A 17,736-nucleotide genomic window follows, 5' to 3' on the forward strand; every position below is an offset into this window, starting at 1 on the left:
AGGACAAAAGATGTCATGCAAGTTCTTTTTCCATAAGCACGTATGACTATATTCGAATACATGCCTACATTACATTGATGAATTGGAGCTAGTTCCGTGTCACCCTATGTTATAACTATTGCATGAGGAATCGCATCCGACATAATTATCCATCACTGATCCAATGCCTACGAGCTTTTCACATATTGATCTTTGCTTAGTTACTTTACCGTTGCCATTGTTACAATTACTACAAAACTGCTACTATTACTCTTGCCACCGTTACCGTTACTTCCATACTACTTTGCTACTAAATACTTTGCTGCAAATATTAAGTTTTCCAGGTGTGGTTGAATTGACAACTCAACTGCTAATATCTGAGAATATTCTTTGGCTCCCCTTGTGTCGAATCAATAAATTTGGGTTGAATACTCTACCCTCGAAAACTGTTGCGATCCCCTATATTTGGGGGTTATCAAGACTATTTTTTGGCGCCGTTGCCGGGGAGCATAGCTCTATTCTTTGAGTCACTTGGGATTTATATCTGTTGATCACTATGAGGAACTTGAAAGACGAAAGAACTAAGATTTTTCCCTCAACTATGAGTGGAGGTAAGGAACTGCCATCTAGCTCTGCACTTGATTCACCTTCTGTTATGAGTAAATTTGCGACACCTACACATGCGATTGATTCTGATAGGTCGCAAGTTATTGATGATGCAACTTCTGCTTTGCATGATACTTATGATGAAACTACTTCTATGCTTGATACTACTATGCCACTAGGTGAATTTCTTGATGAACAACTTGCTAGGGCTAGAGAGAATGAAATTATTGAAACTGATAATATTGATGAAAGTGATGATGAAGATTCTCCCCCTAGATATGAATTGCCTGTTGTGCCTGAGGGTTATGTTATGGATGAAGAAACTGCTAGAGACTTTCTTGCTTGCAATGATAGATATGATCTTAAGAAACTGCTAGTTAAGCTGAAAGAAAAATCTTTGAATGCTAGAATGAAATATGACCCTTCTTTTGCTACTTCACCTATCTGTATTTCCGATAAGGATCATGATTTCTCTATCGACCCAGAGATAATTACTTTCGTTGAATTTGATCCTTTTTGTGGCTATGAATCTGAAACTGTTGTGGCACATCTTACTAAATTAAATGATATAGCCACCCTATTCACAAATGATGAGAAAACTCGCTACTACTATATCCTTAAGTTATTTCCGTTCTCATTAAAGGGTGATGCTAAAACACGGTTTAATTCTCTTGATCCTGGTTGTGTGCGTAGTCCCCAGGATATGATTTATTACTTCTCTGCTAAATATTTCCCCGCTCATAAGAAACAAGCTGCCTTAAGGGAAATATATAATTTTGTGCAAATTGAAGAAGAGAGTCTCCCACAAGCTTGGGGGAGGCTTCTCCAATTACTTAATGCTTTGCCTGATCATCCTCTCAAGAAAAATGAAATACTTGATATCTTTTATAATGGACTAACCGATGCTTCCAGAGACCACCTGGATAGTTGTGCTGGTTGTGTTTTCAGGGAAAGAACAGTTGATCAAGCTGAATTGCTATTGAATAATATGTTGACTAATGAAAATAATTGGAACTTCCTGAACCAACTCCTAAGCCAACTTCGAAGAAAAGGGGTATTCTATTTATCAGTCCTGAAGATATGCAAGAGGCAAAGAAATCTATGAAAGAAAAGGGTATTATAGCTGAAGATGTTAAGAATTTACCACCTATTGAAGAAATACATGGTCTTGATAACCCGACACAGGTAGTAAAGGTAAATTCTCTCTATAGATTTGATGAAGGTGATATTCCTTGTTATAAGTCTGGTAGCCAATGTTTAGATGAGTTTGATAATTTTATTGTTAAACAAGAAAACTTCAATGCTTATGTTGGTAGACAGTTGAAACGAAATGCTTATATGAATGAACACTTGAGTGATTATATGTCTAGAGTTAAAGGTGAACTTAAACTCATTAGTAAACATGCTTCTATGGTTACCACTCAAGTAGAACAAGTGTTGAAAGCTCAAAATGATTTGCTCAATGAATTACATAATAAGAAAAATGATAATGCCGTTAGAGTTATGACTAGAGGAGTTAAAATGACTAAGGAACCTTTGTATCCTGAGGGCCACCCTAAGAGAATTGAGCAGGATTCTCAGAGAACTAATGTTGATGCACCTAGTCCTTCTAAAAGGAAGAAAAAGAAAAATGATAGGACTTTGCATGCTTCAAGTGAACCTGTTGTTGACACACCTGAGAATCCCAATGATATTTCTATTTTTGATGCTGAAACACAATCTGGTAATGAACATGAACCTAGTGATAATGTTAATGATGATGTTCATGTTGATGCTCAACCTAGCAATAACAATGATGTAGAGATTGAACCAGCTGTTGATCTTGATAACCCACAATCAAAGAATCAACGTTATGATAAGAGAGACTTCGTTGCTAGGAAGCACGGTAAAGAAAGAGAACCATGGTTTCAGAAACCCATGCCTTTTCCTCCTAAACCATCCAAGAAAAAGGATGATGAGGATTTTGAGCGCTTTGCTGAAATGATTAGACCTATCTTTTTGCGTATGCGTTTGACTGATATGCTTAAAATGAATCCTTATGCTAAGTATATGAAAGATATTGTTACAAATAAAAGAAAGATATCGGAAGCTGAAATTTCCACCGTGCTTGCTAATTATACTTCTGAAGGTGGAATACCTAAGAAACTAGGAGATCCAGGAGTACCAACTATACCACTGCTCCATTAAAAGAAACTATGTTAAAACTGTTTTATGTGATCTTGGAGTCGGTGTTAGTGTTATGCCTCTCTCTTTATATCGTAGACTTGATTTGAATAAGTTGACACCTACTAAAATATCTTTGCAAATGGACGATAAATCAACTGCTATACTTGTCAGTATTTGCGACGATGTGCGTGTTGTGGTTGCAAGCGTTACTATTTTAACGGACTTTGTTATTCTTGATATTCCCGAGGACGATAGTATGTCGATTATCCTTGGTAGAACTTTTTGAATACTGTAGGGGCTGTTATTGATTGCAACAAAGGCAATGTCACTTTTCATGTTAATGGTAATGAGCATACGGTACACTTTCCGAGGAAACAACCTCAAGTCCACAACATCAATTCTATTGGAAAAATTCCAACAATTACAATTGGAGGTTTTGAATTTCCCCTTCCTACTGTCAAGAAGAAATATGATATTCTTATTATTGGGGACGTGCATATCCCCGTTGAGGTAACTTAGTGTTATTCGAAATTTCTCCGGTTCCATGTTATTCGAAAAGAGTTTGTTAACACGACTTGATCAACCTTGTTAATGGATTCCTTTTGATGAGCATGAGATGGATGAAGTTAGAAAGCACAACCTTCTGTACCCTCCTTTTACTTTCTGTTATTTAGATTAAATAAAGCAAAAATAGTATTTTTCAGTCTGTTTTCTGAATTATCCGTGCAATAAAAAAAATACCCCGAAAATAAAAGTTCTCCAAATGTCCCGAAAATGAAATATGATTTTTCTAGAACATTTAAGAATATTTGGCACTGAGAACACATCAGGGGGAGCCAGCACCTGGCCACGAGGGTCCAGGGCGCGCCCCCTGCCTCGTGGGCCCCTGGTGGCCCCCTCCACTTATTCCTGCACCCACACACTTCGTCTTCCTCCAGAAAAAATCACCACCTATCTCAAACCCGTGTTCTAGCTCGTTTTGCTGCGATTTTTGATCTCCTTGCTCAAAGCTCCATTCATAAAACTGCTTTGGGGGATTGTTCTTTGGTATGTGACTCCTCCAATGGTCCAATTAGTTTTTGTTCTAGTGCTTTATTTATTGCAAATTTTTGCTGCCTAGGTGACCCTGTTCTTGAGCTTGAATGTCAAATTTATATGGTCCCAAGTAGTTCTAATGCATGATATAGTCTCTAGGCACTCTTGGAAGTAGTTGCTATCAATTTTGTTGAGTTTGGTTCAGTTTTATTTTGAGTTACTAAAAATTTCAGAAATTTTCAGAAAATGATGAAGAGATTATTGAGGGGCTCTTCGAGCCGAAGCTCGAAGGATAAGCAAAGTGAAGAGGATAAGAAGCCCAAATATAATCTCCCTCGCACCATGATGACCCACAAGTATAGGGGATCTATCGTAGTCCTTTCGATAAGTAAGAGTGTCGAACCCAACGAGGAGCAGAACGAAATGACAAGCGGTTTTCAGTAAGGTATTCTCTGCAAGCACTGAAATTATCGGTAACAGATAGTTTTGTGATAAGGTAATTTGTAACGGGTAACAAGTAATGAAAGTAAACAAGGTGCAGCAAGATGGCCCAATCCTTTTTGTAGCAAAGGACAAGCCTGGACAAACTATTATATAGAGAAAAGCGCTCCCGAGGACACATGGGAATTATCGTCAAGCTAGTTTTCATCACGCTCATATGATTCACGTTCGTTACTTTGATAATTTGGTATGTGGGTGGACCGGTGCTTGGGTGCTGCCCTTCCTTGGACAAGCATCCCACTTATGATTAACCCCTATTGCAAGCATCCACAACTACAAAAGAAGTATTAAGGTAAACCTAACCATAGCATGAAACATATGGATCCAAATCAGCCCCTTATGAAGCAACTCATAAACTAGGGTTTAAGCTTCTGTCACTCTAGCAACCCATCATCTACTTATTACTTCCCAATGCCTTCCTCTAGGCCCAAACAATGGTGAAGTGTCATGTAGTCGACGTTCACATAACACCACTAGAGGAAAGATAACATACATCTCATCAAAATATCGAACGAATACCAAATTCACATGACTACTTATAGCAAGACTTCTCCCATGTCCTCAGGAACAAACGTAACTACTCACAAATCATATTCATGTTCATAATCAGAGGTATATTAATATGCATAAAGGATCTGAACATATGATCTTCCACCAAATAAACCAACTAGCATCAACTACAAGGAGTAATCAACACTACTAGCAACCCACAGGTACCAATCTGAGGCTTTGGGACAAAGATTGGATACAAGAGATAAACTAGGGTTTTAGAGGAGATGGTGCTGGTGAAGATGTTGATGGAGATTGACCCCCTCCCGATGAGGGGATCGTTGGTGATGACGATGGCGACGATTTCCCCCTCCCGGAGGGATGTTTCCCCGGCAGAACAGCTCCGCGGGAGCCCTAGATTGGTTCCGCCAAGGTTCCGCCTCATGGCGGCGGTGTTTCGTCCCGAAAGCTTGCTTATGATTTTTCCAAGGTAAAAGACTTCATATAGCAGAAGATGGACACTGGAGGCCTGCCAGGGGGCCCACGAGGCAGGGGGCGCGCCCCCCACCCTCGTGGACGGTGGGTGGCCCCCTCTGGTACTTTCTTCGCTCAGTATTTTTATTAATTTCAAAAATAACTTCCGTGGAGTTTCAGGACTTTTGGAGTTGTGCCAAATAGGTCTCTAATATTTGCTCTTTTTCCAGCCCAGAATTCCAGCTGTCGGCATTCTCCCGCTTGATGTAAACCTTGTAAAATAAGAGAGAATAGGCATAAGTATTGTTACATAACGTGTAATAACAGCCCATAATGCAATAAATATCGATATAAAAGCATGATGCAAAAAGGACGTATCACACCACAGAGGTTCGGCAGTGTGAATGGCCTTGTGATGAGTTCTAGAGAGCAGCCGGGATTCATGATGATTTTTATTATTTGGCTGAGAATGCAAGCCTCACCGACTTCCTCCACGACTAGCTCGATCAATATCTCCTACTCACTAATATTTTTGTGTAAAATTTTCATTTCCATGCTAGGAGATCACCACCTTCGGTGGATTTTTATTTATATGATGAGTATAGGGAGATGTCACTTTATGATTATTGTGTGGTTTGCAAGTTGCCTTTTGAGGGCAGCATCGAGGAACCACATCCTAGGGATGTGGCAGGATTTATTGATATGATTACTGTAGGTGAAACGAGAAAAGTGTTGGAAGCAAGAACTACTAGCATACATTTCCCTGTTCTACGTTACTATGCAATATTTGCCAGTAGATGTTTAATTCGCCGCGGGAACAGTGGGGGCCTCAGTGCTCCTGACCTCGTCATTTTGCGCCAAGCTTTATTCCGTGACAGAACTTTTAGTTTGGGTCTTATGGTTGCTAAACGGTTGAGTCTAAACCATACAAAGGGCCCCATTTTTCGAGGTATCTTTGCTTCGTGTCTTGCTAAATACTTTGAGATACCTATTAGGCATTATGAGAAAGAAGAAAAGTTGCTGCCCCCTGTCTCTCTAGATTATAAGAGTATGGTAGCACATGACTTTATTGTTAAAAATAAGAAAAAGATGCTTAACTATAGACTGATATTTGATAAAAATTACTTTGAGACTATTACCTTGCCTGCTCCTTCTTTGTTCAACATATCTTCAGGCATGTACCTTGTTCTGCCGGAGGCCATTCATGCCTACTGGAGCCTAACACCAGCTGCAGAGCCCGAGCCGGAGCCACCACTTGATCCTCACCGTCAGTCTGTTTATCAGTGGGATCCAGAGGAGATCTCCAACCAATGGCACCCCGAGGATCCTCCTCGGTACACCGGAGAGAGTAGCTTTGATCCATGGGCATAGACCAACTTAGGCCAAAAGCCTAAGCTTGGGGGAGTATGTATTTCTCACCGACATTACATTCATGTTCACACACTCATTCCAGTTGTCGGTGCTCATACTTTTTCATTGTACTATCCATGCTAGTTTATTTTTTCTCTCGCTTTCTTCTTGTGTGTGTGAAAAACCTTGAGAAAAACAAAAAAAATTAGTTGTAGCTCTAGCTAGTTTACTTTCCATGCTTGTAGTAGTAATAATTAAAAGAAAACCCAAAAATATTCCTCGTTCTTCTTTTGTTTGTTGGGAGCTTTCCCGTGTAAATAGTTTTATTTCTTTTCTTTTCTTTGGGGGTCGAGAGGAGAAGACCATAATGAAAATGTTGAAGTGGCTGTTATATGCATTATTGTTGATTTAACAAAGAGCCCATGTTACCTTGTCTTCTCCTGTGTATTAAATGCTTGCAGATTCCAGCTTAGTCCAATGCACGTGCATTATTATTATTATTATTATCCACACCGTTCGGTTGTGCAAGTGAAAGGCAATAATGACGATATATGATGGACTGATTGAGATGAGAGAAGCTGGTATGAACTCGACCTCTCTTGTTTTTGTAAATATGATTAGTTCATCATTCCTGATTCACCCTATTATGAATGAAACATGTTTGCAATGACAATTTGAGATTATAGTTGCTTATACCATGCTTAATTAGCTAGGAGTTTATAATGGTTTACCTTGCGTGCCAACATGCTATTAAAATGGTTGTGATGTGGTATGATAGGGTGGTATCCTCCTTTGAATGATTCGAGTGACTTGACTTGGCACATGTTCACACATGTAGTTGAAACAAAATCAACATAGCCTCCATGATATTTATGTTCATTGTGCATTATATCCTACTCATGCTTGCACTCAATGTTTATTAATTTCAATGCATTTCATGACTGTTGTCGCTCTCTAGTTGGTCGCTTCCCAGTCTTTTTCTAGCCTTCACTTGTACTAAGCGGGAGTACTGCTTGTGCATCCACTTCCATAAACCCCAAAGTTATTCCATATGAGTCCACCATACCTTCCTATATGCGGTATCTACCTGCCGTTCCAAGTAAATTTGTATGTGCCAAACACTAAACCTTCAAACGAAATTTTGTTTTGCATGCTCAAATGGCTCATGTATCAACTAGGGCTGTCTGTATCTTCCATGCTAGGCGGGTTATTCTCAAGAGGAGTGGACTCCGCTCCTCACTCACGAGAAAATGGCTGGTCACCGGGATGCCCAGTCCCATGCTCAAACCAAATCAAAATAATTGCAAACAAAACTCCCCCAGGACTGTTGTTAGTTGGAGGCACCCGTTGTTTTGTGCAAGCCATGGATTGATGCTTGTTGGTGGTGGGGGAGTATAAACTTTACCATTCTGTTTGGGAGCCGCCTATAATGTGTGTAGCATGGAAGACATCGAGATCTCTTGGTTGTTATGTTGACAATGAAAGTATGCCGCTCAAAATATTATTCATCTCTGCGTTAAAATCGAGCTCTAGCACCTCAACAAACCCTGCTTCCCTCTGCGAAGGGCCTATCTATTTACTTTTATGTTGAGTCATCATCCTCTTATTAAAAAGCACCAGCTGGAGAGCACCGCCGTCATTTGCATTCATTACTATTAGTTTATACCGAGTATGAGTATGACTGGATCTGTTTTACCATGAATTACAATGTTTAGTCAGTTCTTGATCTTCAAAGGTGCTCTGCGTTTATGTTTTGCGGTCTCAGAAAGGGCTAGCGAGATACCATCTTGTTATATCACATTACGATTGTTTTGAGAAAGTGTTGTCATCCGAGATTTATTATTATTGCTCGCTAGTTGATTATGCCATTGATATGAGTAAATGTGAGACCTAAATGTTATTGTGAATATGGTTAGTTCATAATCTTTGCTGAAAACTTGAATGCTGGCTTTACATATTTACAACAACAAGAGCAAACAGAGTTTGTAAAAGTTTTTCTTTATCACTTTCAGTTTATCAACTGAATTGCTTGAGGACAAGCAAAGGTTTAAGCTTGGGGGAGTTGATACGTCTCCATCGTATCTACTTTTCCAAACACTTTTGCCCTTGTTTTGGACTCTAACTTGCATGATTTGAATGGAACTAACCCGGACTGACGCTGTTTTCAGCAGAATTGCCATGGTGTTATTTTTGTGTAGAAATAAAAGTTCTCGGAATGACCTGAAACTTCACGGAGAATATTTTTGGAATTAATAAAAAATATTGGCGAAAGAATCAAGACTAGGGGGCCCACACCCTGTCCACGAAGGTGGGGGCGCGCCTACCCCCTGGGCGTGCCCCCTGCCTCGTGGGCCCTCTGGTGCTCCACCGACCTCAACTCCAACTCTATATATTCACGTTCGGGGAGAAAAAAATCAGAGAGAAGGATTCATCGCGTTTTACGATACGGAGCCGCTGCCAAGCCCTAATCTCTCTCGGGAGGGCTGATCTGGAGTCCGTTCGGGGCTCCGGAGAGGGAAATCCATCGCCATCGTCATCATCAACCTTCCTCCATCACCAATTTCATGATGCTCACTACCGTGCGTGAGTAATTCCATCGTAGGCTTGCTGGACGGTGATGGGTTGGATGAGATTTACCATGTAATCGAGTTAGTTTTGTTAGGGTTTGATCCCTAGTATCCACTATGTTCTGAGATTGATGCTGCTATGACTTTTCTATGCTTAATGCTTGTCACTAGGGCCCGAGTGCCATGATTTTAGATCTGAACCTATTATGTTTTCATGAATATATGTGAGTTCTTGATCCTATCTTGCAAGTCTATAGTCACCTATTATGTGTTATGATCCGTTAACCCCAAAGTGACAATAATCGGGATACTTACCGGTGATGACCGTAGTTTGAGGAGTTCATGTATTCACTAAGTGTTAATGCTTTGGTCTGGTACTCTATTAAAAGGAGGCCTTAATATCCCTTAGTTTCCATTAGGACCTCTCTGCCACGGGAGGGTAGGACAAAAGATGTCATGCAAGTTCTTTTCCATAAGCACGTATGACTATATTCGGAATACATGCCTACATTACATTGATGAATTGGAGCTAGTTCTATGTCACCCTATGTTATAACTATTGCATGAGGAATCACATCCGACATAATTATCCATCACTGATCCAATGCCTACGAGCTTTTCACATATTGATCTTTGCTTAGTTACTTTACCGTTGCCATTGTTACAATTACTACAAAACTGCTACTGTTACTCTTGCCACCGTTACCGTTACTTCCATACTACTTTGCTACTAAATACTTTGTTGCAGATATTAAGTTTTCCAGGTGTGGTTGAATTGACAACTCAACTGCTAATACTTGAGAATATTCTTTGGCTCCCCTTGTGTCGAATCAATAAATTTGGGTTGAATACTCTACCCTCGAAAACTGTTGCGATCCCCTATACTTGTGGGTTATCACTAACCTCCGATCACTGCAAGTACTTCCCGACTGCTCCGCTTCAATATATGACCTTTCAATAATGTGCTCATAGTTGGTTTGCGGCGGAGACGGTGGTGGTCGCTTCAGGGCATCGATAGTGCGCTGAACTTTCACGGAATCTATCTTATCCTCCGGAGGTGGATGTTTCATAGCTCTTCGCGTTTCAAAGAAGTCCCTCACTTGGGCTTGACAGATCTCCGTGTTTTCCTCCACGGTCCTCTCGTATGGTAACTTCTCTAGAGGCTTGAGAGATGGACCGAATCTGTATTGCCTCCCGCCTCTGGCTGTATTGCTAGATGCCGGAGCAGCCGGAGCGGCGGCAGCTGTCTTCCTTTGTTGCTTACGAGGCGGAGAAGGAGGTGGAGTGCTATGACGCGCCGGAGCAGCCGGAGCGGCGGCGGCTGTCTTCCGCCGTTGCTGATGAGGCGGAGGAGGAGGCGGGCTGCTAGGACGCGCCGGAGCAGGCGGAGAAGGAGGCGGAGTGTGGCAACGGGCCGGAGCAGCCAAAGAAGGAGGCAGAGTGCCCTGGTCACTCGCTGGAGGAGGAGGAGGAGGCGGAGTGCCCCGACTCACCGGAGGAGGAGGAGGAGGAGGCAGAGGCGTCCAGTTCGGAAGCTTCATGTGCTCCTTCCGCCTTGGACATGGCTTCAGAGCAAGACACAACCGAGTCTCCCCTTCACCGGTAGGGTGGTCAAGCTCGAGCTCCTTAAATCCCTCCGTTATTTCATCCACCATCACAAGAGCATAGCCTTATGGAATCGGAAAGCTGTGAAATGTTGCGCCGGGTTCAGGAGGTGCAACAGAGCCGACAGCCGCCTTGACTTTGAGGTCTGCCATTGCGTCATAAGGTGGCAATCTTGAGCCTCCGTGATAGCATCCACGGGGTAGCTAGGAGCCGTGAAGTCAGGCTGCTGAAGGATCTCGGTGGAAGCCATGCTGCTTCTCCGCTGAGATGGCGGGGTAGCTCCGGCAGGTCACTGGCTGTGAACTGCTTGTTCCTCTAGCGCTCGTACCCTTGCATTCAGCTTCTACAGTTCGGTCTGCTCTGGTTTTCTGTTCCTCTCCCGGGTTTTGTAACCGCCTGCACCGGGAAACCCAACCTTCCATGCAATGGAGCCCGCCGTGCCTCGTGTTCGTCTAGGGTGCTCAGGATTCCCGAGGGCCTCTGTGAGCTTGTCGTTCTCTCTGTCAGGAACGAACGTCCCTTGTTGCGCCACGGCGATATACTGCTAAAGCTTCTTGACGGGTATTTCAAGTTATTCGTTCGTCCAAACGCACTTCCCTGTTTCAGGGTCCAAGGTTCCCCCAACCCCGAAGAACCAAGTCCTTGAACGGTCTGGCCAGTTCAATGTCTCTGGTTCGACCCCTTTATCAAGCAGGTCACTCTCAGCCTTGTCCCACAACGGCCGGGCTTTGAGGTAGCCACCTGACCCCATGCGATGGTGATGCTCCTTCTTTGCAGCATTTATCTTGTTTGTCGCTAACATCTTCTTACTCTTCTCCGATGTCTTGTAGGCCACAAATGCGGGCCAATGATCGCTTATCTTCTCAAATCGGCCAGTGAATTCTGGAGTCTTCTTTTTGTCGACAAACGTTGATTTCAACTCATTCTTCCACCTCCTGAATAGATCTGCCATCTTCTTAAGAGCATGAGCCTTGACCAATGGCTCTATAACTGGCTTATCCGGATCCTCCTCTGGCGGTAGGGTGAAATTTTCCTTCAGCGCGGTCCAAAGATCATCTTTCTGTCTATCATTGACATAAGACACTTGAGGGTCTTCGTTCTTAGGCTTATTCCATTGGTGGATGCAGATCGGGATCATGTCCCTAACAAGAACCCCGCACTGAGCAGAAAATGCTTCCTTGGTCCGGCTGGGTTCAATCAGTTGGCCATTGCCCGCGATTGCTCTGATCGTGAACCTTTCATCCTGGTGCAACTTTTTCTTCGGGCCTCGTCTCGTTACCGAAGTTTGGCTCGATCCGGAGGGCTAGAAAAGAAGAAAGAAGAGTTAATATATATATATATATATATGTGTGTGTGTGTGTGTGTGTGTGTGTGTACATACCAAAACAATTAATGCATCAATTAGCTAGTCAGCACATGGCTTAATTAATGGGATAATTAGATTTATGCCCCTAGTTGTGTCCCACTCGTCTGTTTTACCCCTAATTCCCAAAAGTCACTGGTTCTGTCCAAGTAACTTTGCTCCTATTATGCTTTTGCCCTTTGACCGTTTGACCATCAGTTTGAAAACTTCATAACTAATTCATACTAAATCAGAAAAATGCAAATAAGATACCAAAATGTTCAGAAAAACATCACCTATACGTCAGTGTCATTAGCATTCATGAAAAAAGTGTTGGAAAGTGCCCATCCGAGTTTTAGCTCTTATGCTACCACCATGAATAGTAAAATCTAAAAAAGTTCAAAAAAACTAAAATAAAATTGGTGGCAAAGAATGACAAATGTTTTAAGTGCCTGCCATGTTTCATCAGGGAATAACATTCGTGGGTGCCGCGGCAAAAAAAACAATCAGCACTCCAAAATAGATTATTTTTTGCCACGACTTCCACGAATGTCGTTCCCTAATGAAACTTGGCAAGCACTTTGAACATTTGTTGTTCTTCGCCACCATATTTTTTTTGATTTTTTTTGATTTTTTTTAGAGTTCACTATTCATGGTGGTATCAAAAGAGCTAAAGCTCGGATGTGCACTTTTCAACACTTTTTTCATGAATGCAAATGACACTGACATATAGGTGATGTTTTTCTGAACATTTTGGTATCTTATTTGCATTTTTCTGATTCAGTATGAATTAGTTATGAAGTTTTCAAACTGACGGTCAAATGGTCAAAGGGCAAAAGCATAAGAGGAGCAAAGTGACTTGGACAGAACCGGTGACTTTTGGGAATTAGGGGTAAAACAGACGAGTGGGACACAACTAGGGGCATAAATCTAATTATCCCTTAATTAATATATATACCTCGCCGGACTTTGCAACAGCTCCTTCCGCCGTTCGCTCACCGGAGCCGTCATCACGATCTCCTTCCACCGGCATTCGGTCACCGGAGCCATCATGATCATGTCCTTCCACCTCCATTGTTCGATCACCGGAGCCTGCTTCACCCTCTCCTTCTAGACCATCGGTGTCGCTGAGATACGACAAGACATCACCTCCACCGTGGATTATGTCCCCCAACAACTGTTCTGCTTCCAAGTCTCGGTGCTCCATAGTTTCTGCAAATATTACAACATGGCAATTAATATACAAACATGACAGATGGATATATTAGTGGCAAACGTAGACCTAGCTAGCTCGACGCTTCTACGGTTTGGGGTGGACTTGACAATGCTTCTAGGGTTTGGGGTGGCCTCGGCAACGCTTCTAGGGTTTGGGGTGGCCTCGACAACGCTTATAGGGTTTGGGGTGGCCTCGACAACGCTTCTAGGGTTTCTCTCATGAATGTCCGACGTCTGGACCGACAAGGGATTTAACAAAATGATGCCATTCTGGATGTGCAGAAAATGGTCCCTATTTTTCCTGATCACATCTACCCTTCTATATGTCACGTTGTCTAGCGTCAAAGAATTCAAGAAAACCATGACTTCATCATTAGCCGGAAATGATAGGCGCATAATGGTACGAAGCTCTTCAAAGTTGTTTTGGAACGGAGTTCCCGATAGAATAATTCGCTTTTTGGTACGAAGTTCAACAAGAGCCTTCCGAATATCGCTATTTGGAAGGTCTTTGCTGAAATTCATATGAAAAGGCGAATTATTCTATCAGGAACTCCGTTCCAAAACAACTTTGAAGAGCTTTGTAGCATCATACGCCTGTTACTTCTGGCAAATGATGAAGCCATGGATTTCTTCAATACTTTGACACACAACGTGACGTATAGAGGAATATATATACATATATGAGATCAGAAAAAAATTGGATCAACTTGTGCACATCCATAATGGGGGCATTCTTGATAAATCTGGACCCTCGACCCCTCGACGACCCTCGACCCTCTACCCTAGTTCACGATCCTCGACCGCTCGGCGATCCACGACCCTCTACCCTAGTTCCCGACCCTCGACCCCCTCATGTCATATCCGACGTCCCCCCTCATGTCATGTCCGATGTCCGGACCGACAAGGGATTTAACAAAATGGTGCCATTCTGGATGTGCAGAAAATGGTCCCTATTTTTCCTGATCTCATCTACCCTTCTATATGTCACGTTTGTCTAGTGTCAAAGGATTCAAGAAAACCATGGCTTCATCATTAGGCAAAGTAACAGGCGCATGATGGTACGAAGCTCTCCAAAGTTATTTTTGAACGGAGTCCCAGATAGGATAATTCGCTTTTTGGTACAAACTTCAGCAAGAGCCTTCCGAATATCGCTATTTGGAAGGCCTTTGCTGAAATTCGTACCAAAAGGTGAATTATCCTATTCGGGACTCCGTTCCAAAATAACTTTGGAGAACTTCGTACCATCATGCCCCGGTTACTTGATGAAGCCATGGATTTCTTCAATACTTTGACACAAGGCAACCTCTCGATCCCTCGGCGATCCTCGACTCTCGACCCCTCGACGACCCTTGACCCTAGAACCCTCGGTGTTCCTCGACCCTCGAACCCTCGGTGACCCTCGAACCCTCGGCGACCCTCGACCCTCTACCCTAGTTCCCGACCCTCGACCGCTCGGCGATCCTCGACACCCTCGTTCCCGATAAAAATTAAGAAGAGGAAGAAGAAGAAAAAAAAGAGGAGAAGAAGAAAAAAACGGAGAAGAAGAAGGAATACAGGAGAAGAAGAAAAAATAGATTATCTATTTTTTCTTCTTCTCCTCTATTCCTTCTTCTTCTCCTTTTTTTCTTCTTCCTCCTCTTCTTATTTTTTCTCTCCTCTTCTTCTCTTCTTCTTCTCCTTCTTTCTCTTCTTATTTTTTCTCCTCTTCTTCTCTTTTTTCTCCCCTTTTTCCTCTCCTTCTTTTTCTTCCCTTCTTCCTTCTTCCTTCTTCCTCTTTTCCATACATATAAAAAGTTTAAAAAATACATATGTACATACAAAAAATACATACATACATACATATAAAAAGAAAGCATATATAACAAAGAAAATATATAACAACAACAAAAAAGCAACGCGATGCTACCTCTTGAGCACTGCGTTGGTTTTCCCTTGAAGAGGAAAGGGTGATGCAGCAAAGTAGCGTAAGTATTTCCCTCAGTTTTTGAGAACCAAGGTATCAATCCAGTAGGAGGCCACACGCAAGTCCCTCGTACCTACACAAACAAATAAGAACCTTGCAACCAACGCGATAAAGGGGTTGTTAATCCCTTCACAGCCACTTGCAAAAGTGAGATCTGATAGAGATGATAAGATAATATTTTTGGTATTTTTATGATAAAGATTAAAAGTAAAGATTGCAAAATAAACGGCGACAAAAATAGCTTGTTGACGGGAGATTAATATGATGGAAAATAGACCCGGGGGCCATAGGTTTCACTAGTGGCTTCTCTCAAGATAGCATAAGTATTACGGTGCGTGAACAAATTACTGTCGAGCAATTGATAGAAAAGTGCATAATTATGAGAATATCTAGGCATGATCATGTATGTAGGCATCACGTCCGCGACAAGTAGACCGACTCCTGCCTGCATCTACTACTATTACTCCACACATCGACCGCTATCCAACATGCATCTAGAGTATTAAGTTCATAAGAACAGAGTAACGCATTAGGCAAGATGACATGGTGTAGAGGGATAAACTCAAGCAATATGATATAAACCCCATCTTTTTATCCTCGATGGCAACAATACAATACGTGCCGTTTCCCCTACTGTCACTGGGATCGAGCACCGCATGATTGAACCCAAAGCTAAGCACTTCTCCCATTGCAAGAAAGATCAATCTACTAGGCCAAACCAAACTGATAATTCAAAGGGACTTGCAAAGATAACCAATCATACATAAAAGAATTCAAAGAAGATTCAAATATTGTTCATAGATAATCTTGATCATAAACCCACAATTCATCGGATCTCGACAAACACACCACAAAAAGAGTTACATCGAATAGATCTCCAAGAAGATCGAGGAGAACTTTGTATTGAGATCCAAAGAGAGAGAAGAAGCCATCTAGCTAATGACTATGGACCCGAAGGTCTGTGGTAAACTACTCACACATCATTGGAGAGGCTATGGTGTTGATGTAGAAGCCCTCCGTGATCGATGCCCCCTCCGGCAGAGCGCCGAAAAAGGCCCCAAGATGGGATCTCACGGGTACAGAAGGTTGCGGCGGTGGAATTAGGTTTTCGTGGTGCCCCTCGATGGTTTCGGGGTACGTAGGTATATATAGGAGGAAGAAGTAGGTCGGTGGAGCTACGAGGGGCCCACGAGAGTGGAGGGCGCGCCCCCTGCCTCGTGGCCTCCTCGTATGTTTCTTGACGTCCACTCCAAGTCCTCTGGATCACGTTTGTTCCAAAAATAACTCTCCCGAAGGTTTCATTCCGTTTGGACTCCGTTTGATATTCCTTTTCTGCGAAACACTGAAATAGGCAAAAAAAACAACAATTTGCACTGGGCCTTGGGTTAATAGGTTAGTCCCAAAAATAATACAAAAGTGTATAAATAAGCCCATTAAACATCCAAAACAAAATATATAATAGCATGGAGCAATCAAAAATTATAGATACGTTGGAGACGTATCACGCGACGGCGGCGGCGGGGCAGGGCAGGGACGCGGTGCTCACAGAGGAGGCGTCGTGGCGGACAGGGGCTGGCCGGGCGGTGTCGGTGTCGGGCCGGGGCAGCGTCGGTGTCGGGGCGGGCAGGGGCGGGCCGGGCGGCGTCGGCGTCGGGGCGGGCAGGGGCGGGCCAGGCGCGTCGATGTCGGTGTCGGGCCGGGGCGGCGTCGACGTCGGGGCGGGCCGGGCAGCGTCGGGGCGGGCAGCGGCGGCGGCGACGGCGCGGTGGAGCAGGCTGACGGCGTCGACAACGACGTGGTGGAGCAGGGCTCGGCGGCTACGGCGACGAGGAGCAGCGCTGGGGCGTCGGGCGGAGAAGAAGTGATCTGTAGAAACTGCTAAGTCTTTGCTATATATACATGAAGCATTGGTCCTGGTTCGTAGCACCAACCGGGACCAATGCCCCCCTTTAGTCCCGGTTGGTGCCACCAACCGGGACCAAAGGTCTCTTTTCAGCAGCCCAAAGGGCGGGAAACAGAGACCTTTGGTCCCGGTTGGTGGCACCAACCGAGACTAAAGGGGGGCATTGGTCCCGGTTCGTGGCGGTGCCACCAACCGGGACCAAAGGCGGGCATTGGTCCCGGTTCGTGGCACCAACCGGGACCAATGGCCTTGCACAGCGGCGTGATGGGAGTTTAGTCCCACCTCGCTAGTTGAGAGAATGCCACACCTGTTTATAAGGCGCGGTATGCCTGACCCTTCGAGCTCCTCTCCAAAGCAGGCTTACGGGCCTAACCACTCTGTATCCGCCTATGGGCTTGCTGGGCCTTCTCCGGGCCAGAATCCTGGCCCAACAGGCTGGTTGGGTTTCTAGTCGTATTCACGCCGTGGTGGCCCAGTAGGCGGCATTTTTTTAATTTTTTCTAGTATTTTGTTTTGTTTTTTTGCATTTTTTTGCTTTATT

This window comes from Aegilops tauschii, chromosome 7 (assembly GCF_002575655.3).
Source record: "Aegilops tauschii subsp. strangulata cultivar AL8/78 chromosome 7, Aet v6.0, whole genome shotgun sequence".
In the NCBI taxonomy this organism is placed as follows: domain Eukaryota; kingdom Viridiplantae; phylum Streptophyta; class Magnoliopsida; order Poales; family Poaceae; genus Aegilops; species Aegilops tauschii.